Genomic DNA, 19,654 nt, shown 5'->3' on the forward strand with positions numbered 1-19,654 from the left:
TTCAAAATGTTTTTTTCAGTTACTTAAACAGCTTAACATTTCGTGCTTTTTGAGGTATGTATTGTGAACAAGGAAGTATAAAGGAGCTTCTACTTCCAGATAATCAGTGGACTAATATTTCCTGTTTATAACTTAAGGCAATTACATGGGCTTGTATATAGCCCCACTGAGTATTCTGTGCAAAAATTACCCAAATTTATGTCCCTATTATATTTGGGAGACTGGTAGAATTTTTATTGATTCAAGAAGTACTAGAGTGACTATTGTTGCTGAAAAAGAAAAAAGAGAGCAATTAAATTTCTATATTGTTACTGATTGAGTTTATTATTAATCATTGATCAAATAATTCAATCATTCCACGTTCAGTTATTTAATTACTATGATAATCCAGGCACTGACCTCTGACCTTAGATACAAAAATAATAAGGCTTGTTCCGTCTCCTAAAGGATCTCACACACTAGCAGGAGAGAATGAGACAAGGATAGCAACTGTCATAGTAGTCAAATAGTAAAATGCCCTGAAAGAATAGAAGAACAATGAACTTGGCGATTTTACTAGTTTAACTGATGAACAATTATAACTATAAAACCATTTTTATGTGTAAACAGTTTTAAAAACTATGAACCAATTATAGTATTTCAGTCCTAAAAATTTAGTGTACACAATTTTTAAAAACCAGAAATAAAGGACAAACCACTACAGAAAATGTATAAACTTAAACAAACACAAAAATTTTATTAATTTTTATTTTATGAGAAAAAGAGACAGAGATTTAACTCAGTGGCATGAGTTTGATCTTTGGTACCAAAAAAAAAAAAAAAAAAAGAAGAAGGGGGCTGGGGATTTAGCTCAGCGGCATAAGCACCTGCCTTGCAAGCAGGTGGTCATAAGTTTGATCTCTGGTACCGATTAAAAAACAAAAACAAAAACAAAAACAAAAACAAACAAACAAAAAAAGAAACAAAGAAAAGACAAGGCATAGACAAACAAAAAATTCTTACAAAGAAACAATAACATATTAGTACAAAACTTTCTTTTCAATGAACTATGAGAAACTAGTAATACAAATACCCATGTTTTTACAGCAGCACAAGTTATAAGAGCTCGATTTTGGAAACAGCATATACGTCCATCAACAGATGAATGGATAAGGAAAATGTATTTATACATAATGAAGTACTACTATGCTATAAAGAAAAATAAACATGAGACATTTATAAACAAATTAAGGTAACTTGAAAACACAAACTTTTTTTTTTCACGACCTCACACTTGACAGGTAGGCACTTATTTGTGCAGCTGAGCTAAACCCCCAACCCAAGAACAGAATCTTAAGTGAGATAAGAACACAGACTTAAGTGAGAAAAATCAGACACAGAAACTTAAATAAGGGCTGGTTTATCTTATATGACAAACTATACGTGGCTTACATGTAAATCAATATACACAAAAGATAAATAGTAAGAAGTTAAAATAATCCCCCAAATTAGCTATTTGTTGCTTCAAGAATATAGACATGAACTTACTTTGTTCCATAATTCTGGTTGCAAACCAAATTGGATGAAAACCAAATCAAAATTCCCCATAAGGTCAACAACAAACCTAATATTCCATTTGATTTTGTTCCCTTCCAATTCAGTTTGTGATCACACCTATATTTTGTTTTCTGAATAACTACTATGAAGACAACAATATGCAATGCATTAATTATTTTAATTTTCCTACTGTTTTGAAACTGTTTTTTTATTATTTATAATTTTTCTCTTTAAAAGAAAAAAAATGGGCACCTAAAATCATTAGACACTTGTCAGAAGAAGAAATACAAATGACTAATAAATAGATGGAAAATTGTCCAACATCTCTGGATAATAGAGAAATGCAAATTAAAACAACACTGAGATTCCATTTTACTGAAAAAAGAATGGCTATCATTAAGAAATCAAATTATAGCAAATACTGGCCGGTTGGGTGGAAGCTCTTTACATTTATATGAGAATGAGCTAGTGCAGTTATTATGGAAATCACTATGGATATTCTTACAAAAAATAAAACTAGAAGTTCTATTCAGCTCAGGTATTCCATTTCTAGGTATTTTCTAAAAGTGTTAAAGACATCACAGTTTAGTGGTACATACATATTCATGTTTGTAGCAGCACAAGCTATATCTTGGAAGTGGCTTACATGTAAATCAATAGATAAATGAATGAAGAAGGTACATTTATAAACAGTATAGTACTACAACGAATGATAAGTTTGAGTCAGTAGAAAATGTATGCATCTTGAAATGATCATGTTTGGTGAAATAAATCAAATGCACAAGTCTAAAAATGGTATGGTTTTTCTTGCATGAGAAACCCATAATGCAAATGAATAATAAAATAAAATATGGATAATAGGAAGCAAAGAGATAGGCCTTTGCAAATGAGAAGGGGAACAAGAGACAGAGATAGGAGGGAAGGCAGAGCAGGAAAGGGGACATAAAATGAATTAAAATGTGCAATATCAATGTTGCAACTCCCCCACAATAAACATAATTATTATATATTTCAAATAGAAAATTTTACATTCTTTGGCTCTAGAGTCTATACTTTTAATACTTTCACAAAAATACCAATGGTTAAATCACAACAAGTACAAAAAATATAACTGTCATGTATGGAAGAAAGCTTATCTAAGACTAGTAGTGAATTCTGCCAGATTGATTTCCCTGGCTCTTATATAATAAAGAGAAGCTGAGCAGAGTTTGCTTTTACAAAGTATTTACATTTATTTTGGAATTAATATAACAAAGTTTTACTCTATAAATACATACCACACTTAGAGATATTCATCTGGATAGTAGGAGTAGAAAGCCATAGAAACTTAATCTTTAGGAGGATGCCTGCAATGGTCTATTAGGTGCTTTTATGTGCATATGTAATCTTATTCCCCATGGGTTACCAGGGCCATCTTTGTGGGTGGGCTGTTGTACAAAGGGTCTTTTCAAGGGAAGCTCATGAATCTTCAGCCAGGGACCCAGCACTCAAGCCAAGCCATAGCAGAGTGAGAGCTTAGGTATACCACTGCAGGTAGAACCACTATCATTAAGCTTTACAGTTTTAGAGTTCTTAGAAAATCTTAATGTATGCATCTTAAGTATGTTGATTGAGTACCCAAGTGGCTTGATTGTTCACATTCTGTATATATCAGGATATCTTTTGTTGATCCTAAATGTGATCTGTGCTCTTCATCTACACTATTCTTATTTAGCTGTAGACTTTACAAATAGTTAAACTAACCCACCCTAATATTGATGCTGATTATATAGAATAACACCCACTGCAATTTAGGCAGCACCTCCGTGTTGGTACTCATAAAGTAATAAGGTGATTTGAGTAGCACTGGGATTTAAAATCACAATTCTGTCTCTCTTTTATAAAATCATAATTTGCTCGCTCTCTCTCTCTCTCTCTCATACACACACACTCATGAAAAAGTACAGAAGGATTCAGAAAATTAAGTAGATGGTATATAGGAAATGAAGAACATGAAAAAATTTTGGCTCACATGAATTTGTGGATTGAAACTCACATTCACTATAGGTAGAAAAACAAACCTGAAATAACAGTAATCCAAAATAACTAAATCAGGGTGATTTAGAGATCTTCAGGTTTAGTCAATGATATAAAGAAAGGATCCTTTGGGAATTTCAGCATAATTAGTGAGGAGTTGTATCCATAGTATGTTAGATAACTGTTCCTTTGGGGACCAATTCTTATACAACAAATTTTTGAAGCCTTTTTTTGTTCAAAATAAATAGAATAGTAGTTTCCACATTTAGAAATCAAATTATTGGCGTATCTCATTTAGTAACATTATGATTCTTCCCCACAATTAATCAGAAGCAGGCTTTATTGCAAAAAACATCATCTTTGGAAAGCTAATAATGAATCTCAGAAACAAAGACCAGCACACAACCAAAACACATCAATTAATAGTTGAGCAATCAACAGCATGTAAGAGACTTACCAAAATCAATAAATATAAAAGCTAACATCTAAATAACAGTAAATATAGCAAGTTAAAAATGACTAAAAATACTTAAGTATAAGCACTGTTCTCAAAATTATAATGGGTTCTTATATCCATAAACAAGAAAATTACTGATTTATAACACAGCTAATAATGTGTCTTGGAAGATGCATAAATAAAAGGCAATCAAAATAAAAGTACAAACTAGGAGTGCTAGCTCTTGCCTGTAATCCCAGGACTCCAAAGCCTGAGGCAGGAGGATTGTGTGAGTTCGAGGCCAACCTGGGCTATACAGTGAGTTCAAGATCAGCCTGAACTACACAGTGAGATCCTGTCTCAAAAAAGTATGATACATATTCATAAATATTATTATCATGGATTTAGAGGGAAAAGCATGTATACTGTAGTATCTAATCAAAAGTTTCTTACAGGACAGAACAGAGAAAAAATAGGAAGTTTGAGAAACCAATGATAGACATGATGTTTAGATTCAAAATTTCAACATACAAGTGGCAGGAAGTACAAAAGGAAAGAACAAAAGAAAAATAGAGAGGAAGATATTAATAAATCAGTCAATAAATAGTAGAAAATAATTTCCCAATAAATGGTAAGAGATATTAATCTTCAGGTAGAAAGAGACCACCAAGTGCTAAATAAAGTAAACAACATTCATATATAAATATTTTGTGGTAAAATTTCTGAATATCAAGGGTTAAAAAATTTAAGAGCTTTGTTGAGAAGATACAGGATAAAAGGAAAATCAAAGCAACAAAACCAATAAAGTTTGTAGTTAACCCAAATATTTATAGGTGCAAAATGTGAAATCTTTATATTTATTTGTAACTAAATTCCCAGAAGAGATTAACTTGGAAAACAACAGGAAGAAAATTGCAAAGTTGTTCTGATTATTGTCTAATACAAAGGAAGAGCCTAATGCAATCTAGATTCTGAGATTGTGTGTGTATGCATGCATATGCATATGTGCATGTGTGTAGGGGAGTAAATACCAATCCAATACATAGAAACAAGAAGAAAAAATAAATAAAAGAATAAGGCAAAGAATTATCTTTACAGATAACAAGAAGACTGCAAGTACAAAACATCAATTTATTACTTAGTGCAAACATATCAATAGCTACAATACATATTAATTAATCCATTAATACTCTGACGATGAAATTTTAAACTTTATATTATGACATAATTTGCAAATTTAAAAAAGTTTGTTGAATAATTCTGGTGTAGCATTTATTCATATATAATAAATGACACTTATTTTTTGTCTCTAATTTTTTCTGAAATGTGCTAAAGTAAGATGATGCTGGACTATTTTGGATGCTGGAAAGTAAAGAAATTCTCAAAGAATCACGGGAAAGATTAGCTGTAAATACAGTTATGTTAGTCAGGTTTTCATCATTATAGTGAGACACATGAGACAAATAAACTATGAATAAAAAGAAAAGTGTTTATTTTGGCTCATGTTTTTGGAGTTCCCAGTTCAAAACAGGTGGTCACATTTCTTTGGGCCTCTGAAGAGACAACACACTATGGCATGAGTGTGTGATCCAGCAAATAATCTACCTCATGAGTCAAAAAGAAAACAAAGATGAAAAGAAGAGACTGGGGCTTACCATCGACTTCAAAGGCAGGACCTCAGTGACCTAAGAATCTTCCAATAGGCCTTATCTCTTAAAGGTATCACCTACCAATAGCTCCACCTTGGAGACCTAGCCTTCAACATATGGACCTCTACGTGGCACTACCCATACTGAAGCCCTAGCAAGATGCTTTTTTATGCAGCTGTAGTACAATTTTAAAACCCAGGAAGTTAACACTGATACCACATTATGTCCAATATAGAGGTCCTTTGTGAGATTATCTAAGATTTCCTTTATATCATCTTAATAAAGTACATGAGACTTAATAATGTGAGTTTTAAAAATGTAGTTCCTTTATAAGATTGTGACATATCCCAAATTAAAGTTATTTAATAGCAGAATGATAGGCAGAACCAAATTTTCCAAATAGATTTCTAGTACCGAGTTCTCTAATTCTAACATTATGCCAAAATAAGCAATTGATACCAGTTATGAATTGTGCTAAATACTTTCTTCATTATTTGTAGAGTATTTCACCCATTGGAATGCTTAGTCACCTCATCAAAACCTATTGTTTAAAAAGCTTAGTGCAAAAAAGCTTATATTATACTCTAAAGAAACAAAAGAGAAATTAAAAATTCTCATAGGGAATGAATATTCTAAAGTTAAAATGTGGAGTACTAATTGTGACTAATATAACCAGACTCTCAGAATACGTATGTCAGAATATTTTCCTAAAAGAAAAAGAACATTTATTTCATGGATATCACTATTATTGCAAACCTTTTACTCCATTTTGAAATTGCTTTTTAAGCCAATTTATGAGTCACAGAAGAAAATTAAAAAGAAAATTTACAGTCATACATCATATACAACTGATGGGAAAAATTTAATCAGTATGCAGCTAGTGCTTATGGCTATAAAAGCTATAGACAAGGGAATTGATTCAATGAAAATGATTAAAGTGTACAATTAATTCTGAGTGAATTAGCGAACACCTAGTCTGGGTCAGTGATAAACTGCGTTACAAGAAGTTGGCATGAGTACTAATGTGCTTAAGTGAGACATTGTGCTATGATGGTGCTGGGAAAGGGCAAGCAAGCTGTAAAATACATACAAATTGATTTTATGGGAAATGAAAAGTCCTGAAAGTAATCTGTGAAATGAGTAGGCTAGGTATTTTATCAATATTTTGTTGAGCTTTTGCAGTATCATACCCGAAATGAGAGACGAATGAATGGAGTGTTGTACTTAATCAGTATTAGAATACAATCTTGCTGCTGATATTCTCATTGTGATGCTATTTGTTTTACTACCCACATAGTTCAAAATATTTTTGTTTTGTGAAAAAGCTACTTGTTCAGGTCTCCTTTCAGGTGATTAAAGTGTTTCAGAAGTAGACTTAGGCAATAGTTTCAAAACATTATGAAGGTACTTCATTTTACTGAATTGTACACTTTAAAAATGGTTGTTTTTATGTTATGTGAATTTCAGCTGAACTTTTTTAAAGCTATCACATCCTGAATATTTACTTTAGGTATTTTGGACTTAACATATAGCATCTCAGCCTCCCAACAACTCTGAGGGATGAACAATATTATTTCCCTATTCAATGTGAAGAATCTGAGAATTGGTGAGGCTGTATTTTGCACTAGGCAGTATAGTAGAAGAAATAAGAGTTTAAACTAATCTATCTGATACTGACACCTGGGTTTGAATAAATTACTAGAAAAGTCCATAGAGGAGGTAGCCACTTATATATAAATCCTTACAACAATTTAACTCAATATGAAGAGAAGGATATGCCTCTTGACACTTTCTTAATTTACTGTCACAGAAAAGAGAATAGGAGGACTCTTGAGGAAAATTTAATTGCTGTAACCGGGCTACAAAATAGTAATTTATTGATAAATAAATAGGTAATAGACCATTTTGTAATACAGAATATTAGGTCAGAAAAGAAATAATGGAAAGGATGACTTCATGTCAAATGACTGAACTTTGAGTGTGGGAATTTTGTTTCCCTTTCCCTGACAACTGAAAGGCTCCTAGAATCTTGACCAATCCTGAGAGCATGGGTGCCTAAGCCAAGTGTTAGGATCTACAATGAGGAAAATGAAACTGATGGTTACACTTGGTACCTCACCTGTAGGAACCACTTTTTCTAAATGACCAGTTCTTAAGTTTCTCCTAGGGCAGGGAATTCACACAAGCAGACCTGTAGAACTATAGTTCTCTCTTGCTCAGTCCTCTCCTAATTATTTACAATGCTTGATGAACAGGACTATATTAGGTGCTTCCTTGAAGTTCTACCATTTGACATATTGTACTGTATTCTTAAAATATTAAATAAAGCCATGAATGAAGGAATACTTTTCTATGTTTAAATTATGAATATAGTATTTTCTTAAATAAATGATACAGACTTAAGAGATAGATTGTATTCTTAAATCTCCTGCAAAGCCACGTAGTACAGCAGAAATTATGTATGCCTTTGGAAACATTTTTGGATTAAAAATTAGTCTTTATTTAGTAACTGTGTGATTATGTGGGTTAACTACCCTTTCTGAGATTCAATTTTTTGCTTTTGTAAAATGTAGATGCTATCTGCCTCAGGGTTACCATTTTTTATTTTCATTTTAAAAATTAATTTTATTATACTTCAGATATACATAATGACCACATTCATCATGGAAAATTTGTACCTGTATAATAACATAGCTCAGTTCCTTTTTCTCTAATCCTCTCTTCACAATCTCATTTCCCTGCCTTATTTAGAAAAACTTTGTTTCCAACTTTTCTTATATTTTCTTTTCTCTTTCTTCCTTTCCTCTTCACCATCTCTTGTTCCCCTTCCCATTTGAATATTTTCTTCCTATTTCCCAATATCTATTCTACATTTTGGTCCTTATTTACACCTTCACCTTTTCACACCAGAGACACAATGTGATATTTTAACATCCCTACATTCCCTGTCCTTTTCTAAATTTTTAAACAGGATCCCACTAAGTTGCTAAATTGCTAAGACTGGACTCAAAGATGCAATCTTCCTGCCTCAGACTCCTAGAATGCTATTATTACAGGCCTGTGCCACCACTAAACGATTCTTTATTTAATGCTCACCAACACTTGTCATTTTCTTGAGGTTTTTGCTTGTTAGTTTTTGTCATGCTTTGTTTTTAGAGATATGCTAATGGATGAGACAGTATTGTGCTTTTGATTTTCATTTTCCTGAGGATGACTGATCTAGTACATCTTTTTTCACATTTTCATTGGCCACTGGTATATTTCCTTTGGAGATGGATCTATGCAATTTCTTTGCGCATTTTTAAACCAAGGTATTTGTTTTTGTGGTTGTTGAGTTAAAGTTTTTTTTATATGTTCTGGATATTAAACCTTTGTCTTGATCTGTTTTGTGCTTCTATAACAAAATATTTTAGATCAGATAGTTTGTAAAGGACAGAAATTGATTTTCACAGGTCTAGAAGCTGAGATGTCTGAGATGGAGGCCCTGGACTCTCTTTCCTGTTCCATCGATTCATAAGTCTGTTTTAATTGCCAGTACCATTTTTACTACTTTAGATTTGCAATGTATTTTGAAATCAGGAAATTTGAGACCTCCAACTTTGTCCATTCTCAAGATTTTCTTTTTTGGCTAATGTCTTTTGAGAGTCTATGTGAAGTTTAAGAGTTTTCTGTTTTGGCAAAAAATATTGTTAGGATTAATAGAGTTAAATTGAGTCTGAATATAATTTGGAGCAATATGAACATTTTAGCAGAACTATTTTCCAATCCATAAATGTTGGACATTTTTCCATTTACTCACATCTTCTTTAACTATTCTTTTTTATTAATGTTTTCAATGTACCAGTCTTTCGATTCATTTCTAAGCAGTTTGTTCTTTTGATGCCTTTATAAATGAGTTTGTTTCTGAATTTTCTTTTCAGATTATTACTAATGTAGAGAAACAACTGGGTTCCGCATGCTGATTTTTGTATTAAGTAACTACTGAATGTATCTGCTAGTTGTGATTTTCTTTTCTGTGGAGTTTTAACTTTTTTAACATATAAGACTATGTCATCTGTGGACAGAAAGGTTTCACTTCTTCCTCTTCTTTTTATCTACTTGCTCCAGCTAGAAATCTCATTATCATATTTAAAAAATTAGTGAGAGTTAGCCTCTTTGCTTTGGTCAAAATCTTAGATAAAAGATTTCAACTTTTCATCAAGTATGAGGTTACCTGTGGATTTGTCATGTGTAACCCTGATTATATTGCGGCAGTTTCCTCTTAAATCTAGTTTCATTGTTAAAATTGAAAGACTGATGAATTTTGTCACATTTTCTCTACTAAGATGAAAATGTGATTTTTTTCTTTGTACTTCTGATGTGGTATATTGCATGGGTTGATTTTTTTACATTAAAATGTCTTTGCATCCTAGAGATAAATTCCACTTGGTCAATCCTCTTAAGGTGCTGTTTAATTTGGTGTGTAACTATTTTTTGAGTATTTTCACATCAATATTCATCACGGATATTGATCTGTAGTTTTATTTTCTTACAGTATATTCATCTCTCTTTGCTACCAAGATAATGCTGCCCTCACAAAATAAATTGGGAGAAATTTCTTCTATTTCAATTTACCAGCATTTTTCAAATTAAAGAATATTACAAACAGTATCAAAGTGGCACGATGTTTAATTTTTATTGTCAACTTGATTGGCTTGAGCAATGCCTAGGAGATTATTAAAGCATACTTCGGCATGTATTTGAGTGGATCATGGTGGTATGACCTTGGGGCCTGTAAACTGTTGCCCTATCCCTTCTTTGGCTCTTTCCCTTTCTCCTTGCTTCCTGGCTGCCATGAGGTGAGCAGATATCCTTTGCTGTGTACTTGTAGCATGATATTTCTGCCTTAGATCCAGCCAAATATTATAGACAGCCGAGTTAGGTAGAAATATTATAGACAGTCAGATAGGGCTGTGTCATCAAGAGAGCCAGTGGAAGAAATTAAAAAGTCATTACAGCTGTGGCTGGAAGTGCATCTGTTGGAGACCAGGATGGCACCAAGATAAAGATGAAGCAACCAGGCCTACATGCTTCCCCATACCTGAACTAATAAAGTCTAGATAGACATCAATCATCTCAGTGGGTGACCAAGTCTCTCAGATTCATCCCTTCCTGAAAAGCTTTTGTTCTTTCCGTGCACACTTTGTTAAGCAACCTGCTTCCTGATTGGATCAGCATTGTCTAAGTGGTTATACTTATAATCTTATTGGTAGATCATAGCTTTAACACATGTTGTACCAACATAGTTGTGCTCTATAAAACTTCCCCTAACAAGTGGGTACTTTGGCAACCTACTAGGGACTGCCTCTGTCTCTCAGGAGTTATATCTTTCCCCTTCAATAAATATTTCATACTTATAACATTTTTTGTTCCTTAAAATTCATTTTTCAATTTTGAGGATCATGAACACGGTGTATCATATATCTAGTAGTTTGGGAGTTATAATATTTCCCTTATATTATTTGGAGGTCCAATATCATTCCTATATCAAAACCCTGTACTAAAACATCTGAAACTATGAGCCAAAATAAGCCATTTCTTCCTTTAAGTTGTACACAATGTACCTCCCAGGTGTTTGGTCAAGCAAAGGAATGATGACCAATACAGTTACACATCTAAAAAATTATTTTATAAAGTTTTTGCTTCAGGTTTATAAACATACATATATGTGTGCTTCTATGTGTTGGATAATAATGTATAAAGTATTTAATTAATGTGGATCATGGTTTTTAAAACTTAAACTGACATAAGAATCATAATAGTGTCATTTAGCTGCCAAACCTTGATTTAGGAATAAGTTACTCAATTTTTGCCAGTGAGACCTAAGAGATATCTATTAACTTGAGAAATTATCTCTCTGTGGCCATAAAGATCAGAAAGATTCTTTTGCTTTTATTTAGGCTTTAGGTCATTTTAGTTAGTAGATGATATTTGGAGCTCCCATACTGATATTGTGAACATGTGGAAAATAATCAACTTTCTAAGAACAGCAGATTAAATATCACAATAAACATGAGTCCTAAAGACATTTGTGAGTCTTTCAAAGAACCACTACTGCGTCAAGGATATAGCTTAGTGGCACAAGTACCTGCCTGGCAAGCACAAGGTCTTCAGTTCGAGTTTTGGTAACAAAAGAAAAAAAAAGGAACCACTCCTGAAAGTGTCTGGCCTTCTAGCTTTTCTGTTATATAAGAATAATTAAATGTGTTTTCTTATTGTTTAGCTACTTTAATTATACCTTCATTAATTACTGTTTAATCTGTGTTAAGTGCCTCAAAAAAAAGATGTTTTACTTTATCTTTCCTTCATCAACTTGTGCATATTTGGTGACTAGGAAAATCTGACATATAAATTTAGTCTTACTGCAATTAACAAAAACATGGTTGCCAAAGCAGGTGACTCTGAAGTATTGCAACATTCATCATAGTATTTTCAACTAAAAATCAAATCATCCGGAGCTAAAAATGGTGGATAGGTAAGCAGCAGAATACAGAAGCTCCCTGAGACAGATAACTCAGATACCAAATAAAACATCCTACGGATTTCTGGACAGAGGGAGATGTTTCCTCTCGAACCAGGAAGAAACTAAAGGGAAAAGAACTGGTCAAACGTGCAGTCACAGAGCTACCACTGGAACAGCTAAGATTAGCAGCCATGGTGCCCTCGCCAGTGCCCAAACTCCAGCAGCAGCAACTCGCTGAGCTACCCAAACTCCAGCGGCTTCTACCAACTGAGCTGACTGAACTTCCGCTGCTGCGACTGGCTGGAACCACGGTTATGCTGAAGTCGGAGAAAGGCTAGCCCAACGGAGAACGCAGCAGGCAAAGGACCTGCATTACCCGCGGTGAGTGCTGCAAATAAGACTGTTTCAAGGGAAAGGGGCAACCAACTGGACAACATATTGGAATCAGGCAGGTTGGGCAGGAACAAGGAACAGCCATGACTTTAGTCAGCTGTTCCCTTCCCAAGCTAGATTGGTGGGGTATGCTTGGCCTGTGTCATGCCCCTGGCTGGGACCCAATAAGTCACCCCAACCAATTCTGTACATGTGGTGCACACTGTCGCAGTGAAGGCCCCCCAAGGTTGACTGACCCGGAGGGGAGGGGCCAGCATACTCCATCCCTGCTTGCACCTCAGTGACCAACAGCAAACTGGAGAGGGCAGAAAACCCTAGACAGTGCACTTCAGAGGAACCACAACCAACAAGGAAAGGGGCTGGGACCTCCTCTATACACCTGTTTGGAAGAAACCAAAAGCATGATGAGAAAGAAACAAGAAAAAGTCCCCAAACCCCAGCCCTGAGGACATTGATCCAGAAGAGGTAAATACAAAAGAGACAGAGGGCAACAAATATGCAATATCAGACACGTGTAGAGACTCATGCATGGGTAGAACCTATAAACAGTTTATGAGAACTGATCTTGTAAGGCATGATGAAATGAACAACTACTCTGAAGAAAAAGAGACATTACAGTACTCTGTGCTGATCTCGTGGTGTCATGATGTGAAATTCAGCAAAATATTATTCTTTGTTCAGAGTGATTTTAGCCTGTTTTGGTTTGTTTAATCTTAACATACATGAAGATATGGATAACTGCATGTATGTTTAAGTGTATAGGATTGATAACCATATTACTAAGTTTTTGTTGGATAGCTGAACAGAACTGTGTGCAGTCTCATTGTTTCAATGTCCACTTTGTATGCTTCAACTTTGTAACTTGAACAACTATTTGTAAGAGTACAACATGTAATTACCAACTAGTGATTTCTTACTGTTTTTCTTTGAAATTATGTATTATTTCTACCCTTTTTGTTTTGTTTATTCCTTCTTTAAATAAAATAAAATAAAAAAATACAAGTACAAACATCCAGTGTTGCCTATGCAGAAAGCTAAAATTGAGTCAAAACAACTAATTTAGGAGCTACAATATCTTAAGCAGCATTAAAAGCAACTATAAAATTTTCTAAGAGTCCTTATGCTAAAATTAAACTTAATTGTTGGCAAACCAAATGGACTTGATGTTTAATCATTACAAGTATAGTCAAAAATTTTCCTTAATCTAGAAGGTGCTCAATAATTTTGAATTATTATACAATAAAGTGTAAAATATAATTATGTATCAAGTTATGTATTTGATTCAAATTTAAATAATGATAGCAGGTATAATTATGCACCTTTCTCATTATTTTTTTGTCATTCGCACTTATACTCTTCTCTGCCTTTCAAGTTTTTTTCAATAAACATAAGATCTATACAATTGACCAACTTGTTATTTTGTGTGCTTGGATAAATAAAGTTTTTTAGCAGAACAGTATATAAAGAGTTAATCTCTTCTGCTTTTACAATAAATAAATCAAGTCATAGGAATTTACCAGTTTTTCTAGGGATGCAGATAGATGGTGGCATCATATAAGCTGGTCTATTAATATTCAAATAAGAGGTGAACCTGCATGTAGTGGCTCACGCCTGTAACTCCAACACTTGGGAAGCTGAGGCAGGAGGATCACTGTGTGTTGGAGGCCATCGTGGGCTACATAGTGAGTTCAAGATCAGCCTGAACTACAAAGTGACACCGTGTCTCAAACAAACAAAAAGAAAACAATACAAAACAAAAATGCTAGTAGGTGAAATGGCTATGAGACTCAAGGACAGCATCCCTGCCATTAGAAACATTTCTTACATTATGAAAAACATAGGAGCTACAATCAAAAATAAAATTCTTGAATTCTATAGATAGTACCAATAATTAAACTATACCTATTGAAGATTTAGATATTTACTAACCAATAGAATAAATGAAAAATTCAATCAGTTTAAGAGAAAATGCATATAGATTTCCTTAAATCAGTACACTGACCCTCGTCTATTTGTTTAGAGTTTCTTTACTTCCCTATAAGGAGTCTATACACTTGCTGTCCCTCTCTGTGCTAAGCTGTATCTGAATTACATTTTGATAAATCTGAATCTTCTCTGGACCATAGAACCCTCTTTATCAAATGTTCTTGCTGTTCTTCACAATGAATTTCTTTTGAGTAAATTGTTTTAAGTGCTATAAAGAGCAGGTATGCTACAATGATACTACTTGAGTTTATAATCTCAGGTCCACTATTTGTTAGCCATGTGCCTTTTGACAAGCCTTAACTTCTTTGTCAGTTTCCTCCTGTATAAAATGGGGATATTAACATTGTGAGAATTAAATACAAATGATGCACATATTATAAAACCATTTACAATCATTTTCAGTGTTAGTATTATTGTTAACCCTAGTCAATTTTCTATTAAGAAAAACAAGGTATTTGAGTAAAAATGTGTATTTAACCTCTGTGTGGTGGCACACACCTATAATCCAAGAATTATGGAAGGCTAAAGGGTGAAGATTGTAAATTAGCCCAGTCTAGGCAACTTAGTGAGACTCTGTCTCAAAATAAAATATTTTTTATAAACATTTGGGAATGTGGCTTAGTGAAAACGTCCTTGGTTCATTCCCTATCTCACACACACACAGTATGCTTAGAAATAGTAACTTTATGGATATCCAGTACAGAGGAAGATAAGAATATTTACCTAATTTCATTGTATTCCCTTTCTGTTCATAAATACATATAGTATATGAAGCCAAGTGTTCATTACCAAACTCTTGCTAAGATATTACGAACCGCAACTAAAAAACTAAATCTTACACATTTTGAGTGATTTAAACTATTCAAACTAGAACATCTGAAATGGAATTGTGTATGGAATAAAATCCATTATTTAGTGTTGTAATGATAAATCGTTTGTACTTTCTAAAAACTTGAGAGATCCACACAAACGGAAACCCATTGAATTTTATAAATACAATTTTTCTTCAGAGTTTGTCCAGGGCACCTTGCATCAGATCATAAATTGTACAGAGAAATTCAAGTGTTGATCTACCATATTTCTAGGAGCCTCCTGAAAATGTCAGACATTTGAGAAAAGTACATCAACAAGTATATAATTCTTCAAAAAATAATTACCTTTGGTTCACTGTAACACAACATTCTCATGGTATGCAATTCATTGCATTTGCTATTTGCTGATAATTTCTAGATGAGTCTCTATGAAGTGAGATTTCTGCCCTTCCATTGTATCAATTATTTCCTATTGTCTTGAAAATCCCTTTCATTCTGTTTTCTCAATGTATTTCTCTTTCACTGCTAAATAGATGAAATGGCACCTACATCTATATGCTACACAAAATATTAATAATGGTAAAAGCATATGGCCTATGTCTCTAAAAACAGCACAAAAATTATCAGGAAAATAGTATAACCTGCACTTGGGAACACATGCTTTCTGGAATCCAGTATATTGGCTTTTGAAGTTTAGCTTTGTTATTTATTAGCTAGGTGATCTTCGATAAATGATTTAGTAGCTGTCTCTGAATCTTATTTTCTTCATTTGCAGATTGGGAATAATTAGAGTACCTATCTCCTAGGACTTTTTAGCATCAAAGTTGATTTACATTTGGGTTCAAGTTCCTTATCTCCTTTCAAATCAGTACCAAAATTTCATGAACTGAGAGGCAGTGGGTAGACCACAGTTTGGGGATACTACTGTCTAGATTAACTTTCTAAACCTGGGATTTGGGGCCTTTAGGTGTTTATCTTTGTACTCAATTCATTTTTTCTCTTTTTCTTTAACTTAATGGTCACCACCTTTAGGACATTTAAAACATTAAACTCTATCAAAGAGAAAACACTATTCCTTTGATCAGATAATTTGTCCAGAATAAATCAATTTTATTTCCACCCGCGATTTTTTCTCATCACTATCAATTACTTCTTGCTATTACACTTTTAAATTCCTCAAGGCTCAAAATTAGGACTTACAGTCCTAATTTTGTAAGTCCTATAAGACTTTAAATTTAAAGACAAAAATCTGAAAGTTCTTCTCAATCCATTTCTATAGTATGACTTCATCATTTTCTTGTGGAGCTTTTCTAAAAACTGTAAGGAGCCAAAATGTGCCATCTTCTGAAATTTCCTGTCACTTTTCTTTCTTTTATGAGGCATTTTTATACAACTTTATGGTATATGATGATTTGATACATTTATATAATGTATAATGGTCTAATCAGAGTAATAAGCTCTTGTATTTCTTCAAACATTAAAATGTTTTATGTTACAAATTTCACTTTTATTTTGACATATATACTGTACATTGTTGCAACCAGTAGTTACTGTACTGTGATATAGAACACTAGAACTAATTTCTCCTGTCTCTGTTTAGTGCCTCTTTCTTAATTTCTTTCTATTCTTTTTCTCTCCTGCTCTTCCTTTTGACTAGGAACCATTACTTTACTCTGTTTTCTATGAAATCAGTTGTTTAGTTTCTACACAAGAGTGAAAACATGTGATATTTGTCTTGCTGTGTCTGGTTTATTTCATTTACATAATGACCTTCAGTGCCACCCATGTTCCAGCAAATGGCAGGATTTCACTCTTTCTATGGCTACTTCTATAAAATCAATATATCAACATATAACTAAGGAAACAATAAATATGAAAAATGAAGAAAGATGACCACAGTGAAAGTGTTTAGTGTCCAAAGGAAACTGCCTATCTCCTAATGACTGTTTCACTAAATATCAGCCAAGATAAGCATCATTTATATTCTATAGATTAGGAAATGAAAATCCATGTTAATGATAGGTCAGTTAATTAAGGGTAAGCTGAAATTTGAATGTTTTAAATTTTTTTTAACTTTTTATCGGTACCAGGGATCAAACTCATGACCGCCTACTTGCAAGACAGGTACTTATGCCACTGAGCTAAATCCCCAGCCCCTGAAATTTGAATTCAAGTCTGCCTCTGAAGCTCACTTTTATCTTTGTGAAACTCCCCATTAATCATATTACGGTGCAGTTCATGCACTGAGTGGGAAATTGAACTACATTTCCTTCCCAATTCTGAGATATTATGAGGACATTTTGACATAAAGAAGAATTTAGATATGTTTCAGTGTGATTTTACCAAATTATAAATATCTAGTGGTAAGATTCATTTTATCTGGGCTGGGGATTTAGCTCAGTGGAATAAACGCCTGCTTTGCAAGCGTGCAGTTGTGAGTTCAATCCCCGGTACTGAAATAAACAAAAAAGAATCATTTTATCCAAATACCTTTGATTAATACACAGTACACCAACATATATAAATGAAATTAATAATGATATGTGATAGTGATAATGTCAAAATTAAACCGACAAAAAAGCAAAGACATAATAATTATTGTATTTGAGTTTTATCATTATTCATATAAGCAATACAATTTTTATTTATGTATATTGTGTTCAGAAGGCAAATCTTTATAATAAAATTTGTATTTGTATTTTGAATAAAATAGATTTCATAGAATAAATATGCTTTCTTTCACTTTATGAGAAAATCACATACATGTTTAAGAGAATGAGATTAATGAATTATCGCATGATAATAAATTCATTCCAGCTAACTATTTTTACAAACCAATGCACAGAAATAATTAAGCTATTGTTGTCAGTATAAATCAAATGATCTCATTAATGTCTGATTAAATCATAACACAAATCTCCTTCCAAAAAAATAGGACATATAGATTATAGTGCTCCCAAATTATATCATAAGCAATAAATTATTTTCACACATACAGCAAGGTAAATGATAGGGAATAGGAGTGCATTGTTCTTTATGAAGTAGAGAAAGTTTATTTAATTTTAGAAATAACAGAAAACATTTTAAAGCATTTCCTGCTAAATGAAGCAAAATCAAGATTATATAGAATTAAGTGAGTCATTTCATAGAGTTGATGCTTTTATTTGTTTCAGTGTAGTTTATTTTTTCTGTAACCTTCCTTTTAATGCACTGACTGATCCATGCCTGCTTTGGCAAAGGTATTGAGAAATGTATGATAAATAGTGTACTACAAGATATAAGGTTCCCTTTGGGAGTTACTTCTTCATAGATGAAGGGCTTTTTTCCATTGAGGGTTTTATGCCATAATTAGAAAAATGATGGCCTAAACCCTAGTGAAAATATCGTACTGTAATTGGTATTCATTTGTGTCAAACAAGTCCATGGAGAAAACTAGGAGTTTCTTTTTATTGAAGTTAAACTGCTAACTGTGGAATCAACTAAATTACATTTTCACTTAAATAACTGAAATGACTGGGCCATTTAGTTACATTTTAAAAAAAGTAATCTGGTATAACTGAACAATCATTTAGGATAAAATATTCAAAACCTTTTAGATGAAATTGTAGGCTCAGGAAAAGTTGGTAAGTTTGTGTAATAATTTAAGTTTACTTAACATCACTTTTTTCTAAAAATGCATACATGTTGGAAAATATCTCAAGCTGCAATAATACATTTTGTATTTTAAGAGGTGTTTTTATTAACAAAATGTTTAAATCAATGTCAGATGCGCCTAATTCAAAGCCTAATAATGGCAATAAAATCGTGCTTGACCTCTCACTTAAAAAATAAAAATAATAGTATTTGTTGTTAGTCATCTCCCAATGGTTCATGACAGGATAAATACCTTATTTCAAATTAATTTAAATGATTTATTGAGTAACACTTACTTTGTGAGCTGGAATTTTTTACGGCAGGCAAGTTAGTGTCCAGTCTTTTTTCTTTATAAATCATCAAAATGACCTGGAAAATTAAAAATTTCATCATTGAAACATAATCTTCTACACTACCTATTATATATGAAAGTAACAAGAACTCTTTCATCATATGTTTCCAAATTTTAAAAAACTGAAATATATTATTACATCAGAATATAACTTTAAACAATCTTTTTCACTGTCAATATTAGATAAACTTGCAAATGTGTAGACTTATACTAACAAGTGCTAATAAAATGAAGATTATTTATCCTGGATTGACTGATATTCTAAATGATTAGGTAACTGATAAATACTGTTTATTTCATACAGACAGAGAAAGGTTAATACAATATAAATAGAGAATT

General features: G+C 32.8%; 1 protein-coding gene across 8 annotated transcripts in view; it reads right to left on the bottom strand.

Annotated features, from left to right (window-relative positions):
* The window catches only part of Dcx (doublecortin), a 349,437-nt gene that overhangs the window by 299,275 nt on the left and 30,508 nt on the right, over positions 1–19,654 (bottom strand). For all 8 annotated transcript variants that reach the window (XR_010046625.1, XR_010046622.1, XR_010046623.1 and 5 more), the window contains exon 4: positions 19,260–19,332. The gene's annotated coding sequence lies outside the window, so the exon portion shown is untranslated. The remainder of the gene's footprint in view (positions 1–19,259; positions 19,333–19,654) is intronic.

The sequence above is a fragment of the Cavia porcellus genome, unplaced genomic scaffold, assembly GCF_034190915.1.
Source record: "Cavia porcellus strain 051 isolate PalLab524CR breed Dunkin Hartley unplaced genomic scaffold, mCavPor4.1 scaffold_3, whole genome shotgun sequence".
Taxonomy (NCBI): Eukaryota; Metazoa; Chordata; class Mammalia; order Rodentia; family Caviidae; genus Cavia; species Cavia porcellus.